This window comes from Thermobia domestica, chromosome 17 (genome assembly GCF_964235325.1).
Source record: "Thermobia domestica chromosome 17, izTheDome1.hap1.1, whole genome shotgun sequence".
NCBI classification, from domain to species: domain Eukaryota; kingdom Metazoa; phylum Arthropoda; class Insecta; order Zygentoma; family Lepismatidae; genus Thermobia; species Thermobia domestica.
The window spans coordinates 183,182,531-183,196,733 of NC_137470.1; the positions used below are offsets into that span (position 1 = coordinate 183,182,531).

At 34.3% G+C, this 14,203-nt stretch overlaps 1 long non-coding RNA gene across 1 annotated transcript; it reads left to right on the forward strand.

Moving 5' to 3' along the window:
• Positions 1-471: 471 nt before the first annotated feature.
• On the forward strand, positions 472-13,828 carry LOC145673850 (uncharacterized). The gene is made up of 4 exons (XR_014128831.1): positions 472-861; positions 6,602-6,669; positions 9,956-10,097; positions 13,692-13,828. It is a non-coding gene; the product is annotated as an uncharacterized LOC145673850 (long non-coding RNA).
• Positions 13,829-14,203: the final 375 nt, after the last annotated feature.

The window sequence follows — 14,203 nt, forward strand, 5'->3', positions numbered from 1 at the left end:
TCTCCTAACAAATCTAAAAAAAAAAAAAAACAGTAATACTAGACACCTGTCATATGGTCAGGGAGTTCTTTGGAGAAGAAGAACTCTTAAAATAATTTGCACTTAGCAGAGAAGGCCGTCAAATTACTTTTAAACCCAGATACAGCAATAATAATAATAATAATAATAATAATAATAATAATAATAATAATAATAATAATAATAATAATAATAATAATAATAATAATAATAATTTATTAATACCGCTATATGACTATTTTATATTTTCTTGCTAAACCGTTCTCATGAAAGTCAGAGATTTCTTTCTCCTGATTTTTAAATCTTTCTTACACATATACATATCATTTATGAATGTGCGTGATGTCTCCCAAACGTGTTAAGCATGTCAACTCGCTCCACAGCTTTCTTCTGAGCAGATACTTCAATAAGCATTCAAGCAGTGGCAACGGAAATTCTAAATACGTATCTGGTATTCTCATCGCAGTCCGAAATACACGCTCGAAGATTTTAGTTCATTTTCTTCAAAATTTATAGCTGATTATTATTTGACATAGTATCATTGCAATAAATTTGTCAAATATAAAAGATGGAACTTTTAATCTCAGATGAGTTGTGTGATTGAACGTGCCAGACAAAACACTGTGCCAACACTTCCTGTCTGAACTATTTGCCAATGTTTTCACTTTTCATTGTCACAGTGCAGTCACGAATTTGGCTTTCTTATTTTTGCTGCCCATATGTGGCCACTATAAATGTCCAGTTGTGGGTTGCTCAATACAGACGTGTGTTAGAAGTTCTACCGTTTGTAGGTGTGCAAACAACGCTCCCGTGGTGTCAAACATGAAAGCTGTCATGGTTATGGTAAGATCAAAAATTGGTTTCAAGTCTGTGCTTGTTCTGATAGAAACCGAATGATTCTGTACACTGTGTTTGCGTAGTCTTAATCAAACAAAAGTTGGAACTATAGAGATAATGTGTGATGCGTCAGAAATTTATTGAGTTTCTTTCCCACAAACAGTGTATTATTACATTATTATCAAGCAATAACACGAGGCCAAAATTGATTCTAAATGGTATCAAATGTGATTCGGATAAAACGTTAAATTGGTCCACACCTTGCACATCATCAATATTGTGAAGGGATGTTATAAGTTTAAGATCAAACAAACACAAACCATGATGTGGTTTACTTTACTACATGTAAAAGTAATATACAGATTTATGATTTTGTGATCGTTCATTAATTTATTACTTAATCTAGAGCATGAAAATTATTTCTATTGCGTCTATATTATTAGGAAACGCTCCTTAGGTTCCTTAGGTTCAATTTACTAGGAGAAGCTTATGTAGTTAGAGTATCACGTTAAAAAGAATAATTTGAATTACTTGAGATGTATTTCGAGTAACAATTAAAGTGTTTGCCAGAATATAAGTAATACATGTACTAATTAAATATTTATTTACATTTTTTACGTGCACTAACTTGTTAAAATCATATTTACAAACTAAAGCACTGCTAACAATACAAAACAAAGTTTAACTTTCTTTTTTTTTTTTTAAAAAAAAAGAAAGCACTAGTGAATAAACAAATGATATTAATAAACTTGTTGTATTTACATAAATTATTGCCTTACAACTAACGGAAACTCAAGGGCAATTGATTGACAAATTTGTTAAAATTATCAAGATCACGTTGAATGTAAGTATCTGTTAAAATAAGCTCAACCTTAGCAATATTAACTAACAAATGTGCATACATTTTAAAAACAGTAAGCTTCTGCACTCATGCATTAACGATATATAGAATATTGCAAACATGTGCGTAATATATGATACGCAACAGAGGTGCACCCACAGGGGTCCACGTAGTCCAGATCCCCAGAAAACTTCCTAATTCAACATACATTTGTACACTTTCTGAACAAGACTATAATTCTTTAACAGAGAAATGATTGATGTAGCATGAAAATTTTGATATTGCGATTCTTCCATACTCATTCTCTTAGAAAATCATTCTAGTTCTAATCATTTTCCCTGAAAATATAGGTGGAAGTATTTTACAATCACTTATCGCCTTTTCGTGTGCAGACTAATACTCGTTCAATACGACATAGACGTTGTGACTTGTAGTATTGACCACTTCCAAGCCTGAACCCCCAACAAATAATTTCTGAGTGCGCCACTGGCACGCAATAATAATAATGATCTTCATTTCAATGAATCGAACAGCTTATTGACAAAAATACAGCAAAATATTGTGGGGTATCAGAGCACTACATTACGATGCAATAATAACACTAGTAATAACAATAGTAATAATAATAAATAAGTAAGCAGCAAAAACATGAGCACTAATATAAAACACAACTTCGATAAAAGTTAGTTAAGCAGAAATAATTGCTTGTCAATGGTATCAAAAATTGTCAACCTCTCTACCTATCTAAAACAACGATAAGCTAAAAACAGCAGTCTTAAAATGACATTTTAGCTTAATGTTTCTAAACGACACTGCTTAAAATCTATCAGTCAGATCTCATAAAATATTCACTTACTTAATACAGTAAGTCTAAATTTATGTACTGAAAAAATCTGTCAATCTTTTTTTAAAATTTCGCATTTCCAGTACAAAGAAACTAAAATTGTGCTATTTCTTATGCGGTGATTTGGTACTTTAAAACCTATATTTCGTAAGCAGTATTCACTGATGTTCTATCTTGTTTGTCAAAGTTTCAGAAATGCTGTTCCACATTACCGAAGGAAATTCAAATTTTGGTCTTTCAAGTAATTTGTAAAATATACAGATGTTTCATCTCTTTGAAATACAGGCCACTGTTTAAAAATAAAAAAAAGGCTACTATCCTTAATAATAATAATAATAATAATAATAATAATAATAATAATAATAATAATAATAATAATAATAATAATAATAATAATAATAATAATAAATAATTACAGACCGGATGTTTAGGCACTAAAAACTTGGAAAATAGGCAGGGAATAGGCACTTAAAATTTTAAAAAAAATAGGCAGTAAAATAGGCACTAAAATGTAACTCGAAATAATGAAGATAAATACTCAATACCATTAAAAAATAGATTCTAGTCATAGATAATGTTCAAAGAATATAGAAACATATTTGTTTCTTAAAGAATATATTCTTTTACTGTATATACAAAAACGAGGCATGTTATGCACTCTACATACTGGGTGAATCTGAAGATGTGCACATAGTTCGGGAGGTGATTCGTGACATGAAAAGAAGACAAAAAGTTCTGTTGCATGTTGTCGAATTCTGCGTCGTGTTCGAGTGACAAGAGTACCAACTTGGAATCGAAAATCGAATCCTGACAATTGGAACGGGACATAAAGTTGCGCACATACTTCAGGAGATGATTCGTGACATTCAGGAGGACTTTTATCCTCTTTTCATGTCACGAATCACCTCCCGAAGTATGTGAACATCTTTGAAGTTCATCCTGTATATATATTGTAACGTACGACGAGCTTGTGTTTACAAACACATAATATAAGTAAATATGTGTGCATTATGTTACATAAATTATATATTTTCCCAATGAAGGCTTATATTGAAGAAAATGCATAGAATAGGCAATATTAGGTACTAATCAATTATCTAGGCAGTAAAGGTCGAAATAGGCAAAATAGGCAAAACAAAATTCACTTAAATCGAAACTATAACGTCCCATATAAACTTGAAAAGGTTGTTTTTCATCATATCTTTAACATTAAAGAATAGGCATTTTGTCTAACGTTCGGTCTCTAATAATAATAATAATAATAATAATAATAATAATAATAATAATAATAATAATAATAATAATAATAATAATAATAATAATAAAAGTAAATAAGGCAGTTGTAAATATTGTATACCATTAGAATGATTATGTACTAAAACCAATTAAGAACATTTTCTTTCACGGTAGGGAAACTTACTGGTCAACGTGGAAAAATGAAATATTGATCCTCAGATGGTTACTGTCTTGTTACGACGGTCTGGTATTCTAGACGCAGGAAGGAAGAACTGATCTTTGTGTGTATCGCAAGACACAATAAGTTATATAAGCCAATTACAGTGACTGTGACATATACAATACTTAAGTGTTTACCATGTACAAAGAATTATGTAGAACATTACATATATACATTTTCCCGTAGTCTAAGGGCTTGTGCGCGAGCCTTCGGTGCACAAGGTCCTGAGTTCGATGAAATTTGAACACACTAGAGTTGTTCAATTCCATTTTGAATGGTACGTCTATGTCTTTTATAACCTCGTTGCTGAAAGGAACGCTAAATTCCAACCAACTTACAACCCGATATTACATGATTCCACTTTAAATTTTAACGTTGATATCAAATACAGATGGCTCAGCGGTAGAGAGTTTAGGGCTGGTGCGTGGGGTCCCTGCTTCGAAATGAACAATAAATGAAATATTTGGGTTTTTCGTCTCACCATTATGCCGGCTAGGCTTAACGATACAGTGATGATTAGAAATGAATGGAATAGTGAAATGAATAAACGGGAAACGGGAGGAAACGGGAGAACCCCGAGAACACTCACGAACAATGTGTTTTTCCACCACGAAGCTCACTTGGCACCAGCTGGGATCGAACCAGGAGTACGACGTACCAGATGAACACTCACACTGAGTCACCGCGACCCAAGGTCCCTGGTTTGATCCACGGACAACCACATTTGTGGTGGACAACATTATGTGAGTTGGTTTCCTCCGGGAAGTCCAATATCCTCCCACATTTTCATTCCGCCATTGCTTCCATTATCATTCGCTTGCCTTGTTCATGGTATTCTTTAGTCTAAAAGGCATAATTGTGAGACGTTAAACAAAGATATCATTTCATTTTTTTAAATATAGTCTCCGTTTCCATTTACTTGTAAGTTGCACCCTGTCTCCATACTGCTGACTTCCCTATAACAATTGGCCCGGATGTATTACAATTAAAAGGGAAGTAATATCTCCAAGTCGGGTTATATTTGTTAGAAAATGATTTTTAAATTCAATAAGTAATTGAACGCATTCAATGCGACTATGAAACAGCTTGGATACAAATAACTTTTCCTGTAAGATTCGAATCTGTTGTAGATCTAATGTGTTGAAGTTAAAGTTTAAATATTGGCTAATATATGAAATGGTATATAAACTTTTGTTTACTTATATTTCAAATATCATAAAAATTTATACTGAATTTAATTTTCTAATTTGATTGTTACCAGAATTTTTAATGATAATTCAATGTAATACTCGCGTGCTCGAATTTAGTATGAATGTAGTATTCTCACTTTTTTAATGCAGTATGCAGTATGAATGAAGTATTGTTGTTAGTATACATAAGGTGTGATCAAATAGTACAGTGAACGTTGCACAGTGGCACGTTTCACAGTGCCATCTATGGATGTTGTATCCATTTTAACTAAACGGCGTGACAAACATCTTGGGATTTGAAGGCGGCGCTCCAAGTCCCCTTTAAATGCTGCTAGCAAATGAGAATTCTGCGGTATTGCCACGTTTATTTTGTGTAAATTAACCCCCTGCCACCTGATCACACTGTAGTTTGTCTGCTTAGCCAAGCCATAGCCGCACCCCTTTCTCACTCGGCAACGTCGCGTCAGAGCTTGCATTTTATTCGTTTAGCTGAAATGCCAAGTAGTTTGTCACAGGCTTTAGTAATCCCGGTAGCCTAAACCTTTGCTACGGTCAGTGTTGATTTTGAACGAGTTGTGACATGTTAGTTGGCTTTCAGAGGCAGAAGAGTGAGGATGTGTTAAGAGTGCCTGTCGCGTGCCAACATTAAGACTTTTTCTAAGTTGATAAAAAGTGCCAAAGAAGCTCAGTAATTTCCAAAATTAGTGTATGACGATGAAGCAGTGGAGCTGAAGGCAATTTACAAGTGATATTAGCGATTCAAAAGCGGCAAAGAGTCAGTTGAATACAAGCAACGATCGAGACATCCTTCGACATCGAAAACAGATGAAACGTGTTAAAAGTGGCACAAATATTTTTTTTTTCAAATAGGCGAATGACCATTCGAGAACTTTTCGAAGAACTAAACATCTTACATGGGCCGTGAAAAGCATTTCAAGCGCCAATTAAATGCACAAATCAATTCCTTGTTCATCACGAAAACGCGCCTTATTACACTTTAATAAGCAAGTTTTTGGGCAGAAAAAGTGTTTCTGCCTGTTTGCATCCGCCTTACGCACCAGATCTAGTAACACGCGATTTCTGGCTCTTGCCAAAAATTAAAAAAAAAAAAACATGTTTAAAGGGAAATTTATTGACACCATTCCTGATATTGAGAAAGCCACAACAGAACAGCTGAACGCCCTTCCAAAAGAAGCCTTCGAGAAATGCTTCCAGTCTGGATTCAACATTAGGATAAGTGCATTGTTAGCCAAGGGCAAAACTTTGAAGGAGATTAAATCAAATTTCATGTATGCTTATTACATTTTCTAACAAAATTATTTACCATACTTTTTGGTCATACCAAGTATGGTTTAATTAACCATTTATTTAATTAAATTTATTCGTTTATTTATCTGTTTACTTTTATTTCGCAGATTCTTTGCCTGTGCGTACTGCTGGCTGCTATGAACTGTGAAGCGAGGCCAGGATTTGGACCAACGCAGTAAGTACTTCTCATCCGTTCTTAGATTTTAAGGACAAGAATGGTACAACTCTTAGTTTATTATTATTATTATTATTATTATTATTATTATTATTATTATTATTATTATTATTATTATTATTATTATTATTATTTGAAAGTAACTTTAAAATAAGGTGATAAACTAGAATTATGGATTTTTGTCAAGACAAATGCTTTAAAAATAACTGGAATCAATGGCGTTATTTAACAATCCAACTTCTTGGAGATAGTTGTATTATGATCATTGCCTTATTAATTGTGCAACTGCTAAATTTGATATGAACGTGTGATTCACAGTCCAGGTAAATAACATAGCTATTTTGTTCATTAACTTAATTTTGCGTGAGTATCAAAAGCAAAATCAAGCAAGCAAGCAACACATTCAAAGCTTCATTTTGTACCTCATTTGTTGAAATACATGTTTCTCGACGTAACGTTTCCTTTTATGTAAAATGGCTTTAGCCCACACGTACTGGTAAAGATATATATATATCGTACTTTTCAACGTTTTGATGAAAAGTTTCTAAAGCGGTATAACTGAGAAACTGTCCTTTTGCTAGTAACTAGTAGCTATGGCTAATGTGTAACTACTCAAAATTCCAAAACTGGTATATTTGTACAGTAGCAATCACAAAAAAGCGTCAGTTTCTAAACGTTATCAATTCAAAGTTTAATCACGGAATCTTGGAAAGAGCAATATACGACAATGTAAGTTTGTGCGTGAATTTAACTTTTTCTATCAGATTTTATATTTTTATTTCTTAGAAAAAAAATCCTTAAAATTTTGAGTAAGGATCTAAGGGACCAAAACAAATTAGTTAAAATATACACTGTGACCTAATAATTGGATTTACATTATTATCATGACTGTTTTAAAAGCATACTACATGCAAGACCACACTATATTCATCTAATTGTTATATATTGGGGAAAGTTGTTTGTTAATAAGGAATATGTATTACAAATCTCAGTATAGTGACTTTTACAATTTTTACTATTGAAACTACTACTACTACTACTACTACTACTACTACTACTACTACTACTACTACTACTAATAATAATAATAATAATAATAATAATAATAATAATAATAATAATAATAAATGAAAATTGTTATTTTACGACTGCCAGTACGATGGAAGTCTTATAGCTGCAACATATCTTACATTTTACACATTAAATTTAAAAAAAAAAAAACTTCATTTAAATGTATGCTAACAGAAATTAAAAAGAGAAAGTAGCCTCCAGGCTAACATGTCTTTCTCAGATCTGTGTAAAAACAATATCTAGACATAACTGATGCATGTTAGATTTTTGCTTGATATGAAAATATATATAATTCAGTGTGGGTAGAATCTTACTCACGGAGATCGTTACTCTTAAATTGCTTTCTTTTAAAGTGAAGACCAACCTAAACATGCCATTATTTTTTCAAGCATTAGAATTGTTTTAAAACCATACTGATAAAGCGTTCGTGTTAGGCCACAAAATAATCAAATTTACTTTGGATAATACATATTTTGATTCAATTTCAAGTATAACAAATGGTTTCCTTTGTCTCATATTAAAAAAAAAAAAAAAACCCTACCAAGTTTCAGTTAAAGAGTATTCACTTCTTATGTTAGCAGAATATGGTTCATTTACAGACAATGTGTTTGAAAAACGAAATGAAATCTTTCAGTTTAACGCTCCACGATTATAACGTTAAGGCTAAGGGAGACAATGGCTAAAGCAAGTGAATGATGATGGATGAACAGGAGGAATGAGAAACTGGGACGAAACGGAATGAAATCTTTGAGTGTTACGTCCCACGGTTATGCCGGTTAGGCTAAAGCAGATGGTGATGATGAGAAATGAGTGAAATGGCGGAATGAAGAAAGTGGGAGGAAACGGGAGAACCCCGAGAAAACCCACGAGCACGGTGTTTGTCCACCACAAAGTTCACTTGGCGGGGGCTGGGATCGAACCCGGGACCCCAAGCACCAGAAGTGAAAGCTCTACCACTGCGCCACCGCGCTCCATGGGAGTACCCCGAGAAAACCCAAACTAACTAGGCTCGCGATCAACCAGGTACTCCACGCAACATAGGTAAGCGCTTAGCATTGAGGCACTGTACCATCTACCCATGTGTTTGAAATGCACAATATCGTAATAGTGGGTTTGTTGGAAATTCTTCAGTTTCCTCCCCGAAATGAATTAAAAATCAATCTCGCTCTATCGGAAGGGATTTTAGACCTCGGAAGCACTGCTTTAACGTACATGTAAATAAAGTATTTTTATACACTAAATATTTTTTATAATAGAGCCATACAATGAAAAAAGCACGAGTATTGATCATGGTCGTGCAGGCATACCTTATATTAAACTTAGCTGTATTAAACTATGAGGAACAGCTTTCTTTTCATATCCTTCAATTTGTGAGTATGAAAACAATTGTAGAAGATAAATGCAATATTTATAATTGTACGGTTATGTTTTTTATTAACTTAAGAATTTCAAATGATCATCTACACAGAAACAAAATCAACCTTCCCCTCAGGTTAGCAATATTTTGGTTCCTTTCTGCAGCATTCCACTCTTTTCTATCCTGAGCTAGAATTCAAAATGTCCATGTACTTTTTCTTCTCAAAAAAAAAAAAAAAAAAAAAAAAAAAGATTGCATTGTTTTTACCAAACCAATACAGCCAGGTCCTTTGTTCACTTCAATCTAATCAGTATTGAATACTAAGTTCACCTGAATATTTTATCACTTCTAACATTTTCTTTACATTCAATCTGTATTACATTTTCCTGGGGGACGTGGTGGCACAGTGGTAGAGCGCTTACCTTCTGTACGTAGGGTCCCTGCTTCGATCCCCGGCCAAGTACGTTTGTGGTGGGCAACATAGTTGATGTGGGTTTTCTCACAGTACTCCAGTTACCTCCCACATTCTCATTCCACCAATCCTTCCATCATCATTCATTTGCTTTAATCATCTGTCTCCCTTAGTCTAAAGGAAGTAATCGTGGGACTTTAAACTGAAAGATTTCATTTCATTTTCATTGTTGTGATTCGTCCAGAGCCTGTCTAACAACTAGAGTCAGAAGACCTACAGACATCAATATTTTGAAAGTGTTTATATTATTTTCTTTTTACTTTGCTAAGTTCGATTGTATTGTCATATTTGGTACCAATATATCTAAAAAAAGTGATAAAAATTTGTCTGAATTATTGTTGCAGTGCAATTGCGTTATTTAAAAAAAATGCTTTATATCTTTCCAGCGAACATGTAGTCGTACATGTCCCGTACCATGTTCATGATCACCATCTTCATGATTTCCATGACTTTGGGCATTTCCATGACCACCACCATCTCCACGACATCCATGGGTGGCACTGAGATTGATATATACTCTTGATCCACGTAAGTAAGGGTGTATGTATTAAACAATAAGATAAATCTGAAATTGCAATAATGTAATTGATTATGTGAGTGGTGTACAAGTAGAATGTGAAAACATTATACACTTATATACGAGGGTCACTTCATAAACAATGCACACTATTTTTTGTGACTTACACGTTTATTGTTTGGAGAAGATCCCGATACAGGTTTTCAATATAATCTACCTGCTTGACAATGACGGAATCTCAACATCGGGCAGCTTCTGTATTCCATCCAGGACACCATCTTTGTGAAGCTGTCAAATAATTCGGGTAATGACTGCAGAAAGCTCTTCCAGATATGGAAACCGACGTCCACGCATAAGTTGTTTCAACTTTGGGAACAGGTCGTAGTTTAGTGAACTCATGTTTGGACTGCAGGAAGCATGACGTAACATTTCCCGACCGTATTTTCGAAGTTGTGTATGCACAACATTAGCAGAGAGCAGGTGAGCATTGTTGTGGTGAATCAGTGGACCCATTCTGAGCAACTGCGGTTGGGCTTTTGCATTTTTCTGACACAAATGGAATTTCTGTAATATCAGAATGTTTCTCATGTGTCACACGGAGATCTGGTTCAAGTGTATCTGATACGAGCCGCACATTTCTTTCATTGCTTGATGATTTAGCCTTTCTGGTCTAGAATTATCCTTTGTGCTCTTACGATCACTACGGAAACGAGTAGCCCAACGAGATACTGTACTATGGTCCACTGTTGACTTATCCCAAACTTCACATAAGGCACTGTGAATTTCTGTGGGGGGAGTGGTTGCCACGTAATGTTTTGATCTTTATTATGACCTATGATTTTCAATAGGCACGTTACCCGAGACACTTCCCACCTTCATTTCCAACATTTGTCAGAACCACACCGTTTTCACCAGAGAGAGCACAAACACACGTTCTGCTTCCTCAAGACCTCGGCTTCAACTGATGAAGTATTTGCCTCGATTTCATCATCCACTCCGCAGTGTTGCCGAAGTGTGCATTATTTATCCAATGGCCCTCATAGTTTAAAATATTATAAACACATTTAGTGTAAACTCTGAATATCCTCTACTAGACATCAAGACTTACCTTAGAAGTGAATCTAAGAGTTGCAATGAAAATATTCTTCTAAAGACGAAACCATAGCTTGCACTACTTGCACTCTAATATTTATTTATGAATATTGTGTAAGTCGCTGTTAGGAGAATACAAACAATCTGCTAGTTAAATCTGCTTTTTTATGCATACATTACTTAAAATGAAGAATATATGCCAATAGAATAATAATTATCTATCATTATTGCAAATACACTTTCTACCGTCATTAAAATTTGCTTTTCTCAACTTTCTCCAAAATTACTCCCTCAAATTTAGCCTTAAGCATGGTATTTTGTAAAGCTCGAGGTTAGGGTGTCCCATAAAGAACGTGCGGTAACTTTTGAAACGCCCGCCGTTTCTGTTCTAGTAAGTTGGCAGCACTGAACGTTAGACGATTTCCACTTGTATATTTTTATGGTTAGTACTCAGGGAGCAGGAATGGGGGCTTCACTACAGAACAGCATGTTTTCACAGTGAAAACTTGTTACAAATGTGGGGAATGATGTGCAGAGACTGGTCAATGTTTTTCGATAACGATCATGTGCTATTCGGTACTCCGTGACTTTTAACCACAAAGACAACAGATGAAAATCGTGTAACGTTCAGTGTTTGCAACTTACTAGAACAGAAATGGCGGGTTTTTCAAACGTTACATTGTTTATGGGACACTCTTTATATATGTATGAGTAATTAAAGTTTTACAATTAATTACAACTAAAGCTATATCTTATTAGTCATATTTTGTACACAGTTGTCTTGATAGTATCATAATGAATATCTAATTTAGTGTATAATTTAATTCTAGTTTCATCTGGCAGGTAGCGTGATTATGGAAAAGCATATTTTAAGTTGAGAAAAATGTTTTTGTTGATTTTCTCGAAAATTATACATGAAATACACTCGCCCATAATGACGCTCCTTTTTATTAACTTAGTAGCATGTATCGATTTGTTTAGTAAGTTTGTGGTGGACAATATCGTGTATGTGGGTTTATCCGCAGTACTCCCCTTTCCTCTTACATTTTCATTCCACTCTTTCTTCCATCATCATTCACTTGCCTTAGTGTGTGGCTTATTCAGGATGCGTTTCCGATGCGTTACCTCCCGATGCGAACTTGGCCTAGGTGGCTACTAGGTAATTTTACTTTCGCTAGAGCTATAAATCATACTGTGACCACTCAGGGTTTCCAGGCCTTATTGCCACATCCTTATTCTCATTCATGCGAATCACGAGAAATAGCCCTATTGTTTGAATAGATATTAATGTGATTAGCTCACTTTTCAGAATTTCCTTGTATTTTTGTGAATTTTCGTTTGTTATACACGGACATACTTTATAATAACAGAGTTACAATACTCTGCACAAAGCATTTTCCAAGTAGTCGTTCCTTGCTAAAATCCCCTTGCCTGGCAACGGGTCTTTCCTTTCTCTCCTTCTTTTAGACATCTTTTACTGATTTCGAAACGGCAGGCTGTCTGTTGTTCCCAAACACACCAAATACGCTCGAGCCAACGTCTTCTGTGCGTTTTTATTGCTTTTGCGTTTGCAGCGCGTTGGGATTAGCCTCTCACATTTAAGTACATCGTCAGCGTATTCCAGGCGTACGCATGAGCCCCAAAAGCACGTTGCGAACGCATTGAATAGCCGTGTACTTAGTCATCCGTCTCTCATAGCCTAAAGGGTATAATCGTAGGCGTTAAACTGAAGGATACCATTTCACTCTTAACGATTGTCATTTGTCTCATTTCTGGACTTTCTCGTCATTCTCTAATGAAAATGAAAATAAATCTCTTTGAGTTTAACGTCGCACGATTATGCCTGTTAGGCTAAGGAGAGGGATGATTAAAGGAAGTGAATGATAATGGAAAAAATGATGGAATGACAATATGGGAGGAAACTAAAGTACCCTGAGAGAACCAACGGACGCGATGTTGTCCACCACACATAACCGCTCAACCAGTGAGCCACCGTACTCCCTGTCATTAATTAGTAATATTATTAATTTTATTTTTCCATAATTAAATTTATCGAACATAAGCCAAAATATAGTGTTCAGTTTGTAATATCACATTGTCTTTCTTTCGCTCCAGTTAGAAGCTAATATACATAAAAACAAGAAATTGCTTTTTCATGACTTTGCCGCGCAATTTCATGTGCCGGTAATGCATGAATAAAGCTTTCACAGGAGTTGGAAATCACCCAAATAAGATATGTACATGGCAAAGATACAGAATGAATACATTTGAATGCGCCTAATATACATGTATATCTAGATAATTATCTGTACATGTATTCATGTAACTATCTGTATTAAACAATAGGTCATTACGAGCAATGAAATTTAGAGGCGATGCTATGATAAAAGTACTTAATGTACTGCAACTGATGATAACATTTCAGAGTTGGAAAAATCTACAGTCATTAAGTTTGTTAGATTCATGCATAATAAGTAATTAATGCGATTTTTTTATTGTTATTATTATTTCAGAGCAAGCCGAACTTCCTACTCGGAGCTGATGGATAACACGATATTCATAAATATTTCAGATCTACTAACACATATGGTCTATTGAAAATTAATATATGATGTATAGAAAGAAATCAGAATAATAAAAGTAAGAGAAATGTTTATTGTAATTAGTGTAATTACTGTTACCATTAAATGAGTATTTATGTTAAACCCTTTTTTCCTTAAATTTTCCCATGTATTTTCCGACCAATTATGTTTTACATACTATAATGAATATGTTCGAAACAAAATATATGTTTATTGTAACTAAAAGTGTACAAATGTGGACTGGAATTCGACCTACCACAACAGTAATCCTACCATAAACCAACTTCGCATGTATATTTCAAGGAACTCTTTTCTCATACTTTGGAATATTTTGTTGTGACTTGCATGTTCTTTACCGATATTCTAACTATGTATTTTCATGCATGTAATATGTTATTTGATTCTCTTCGGATACTTTCTGTAGTTTTGCAATTAAAAGGAAA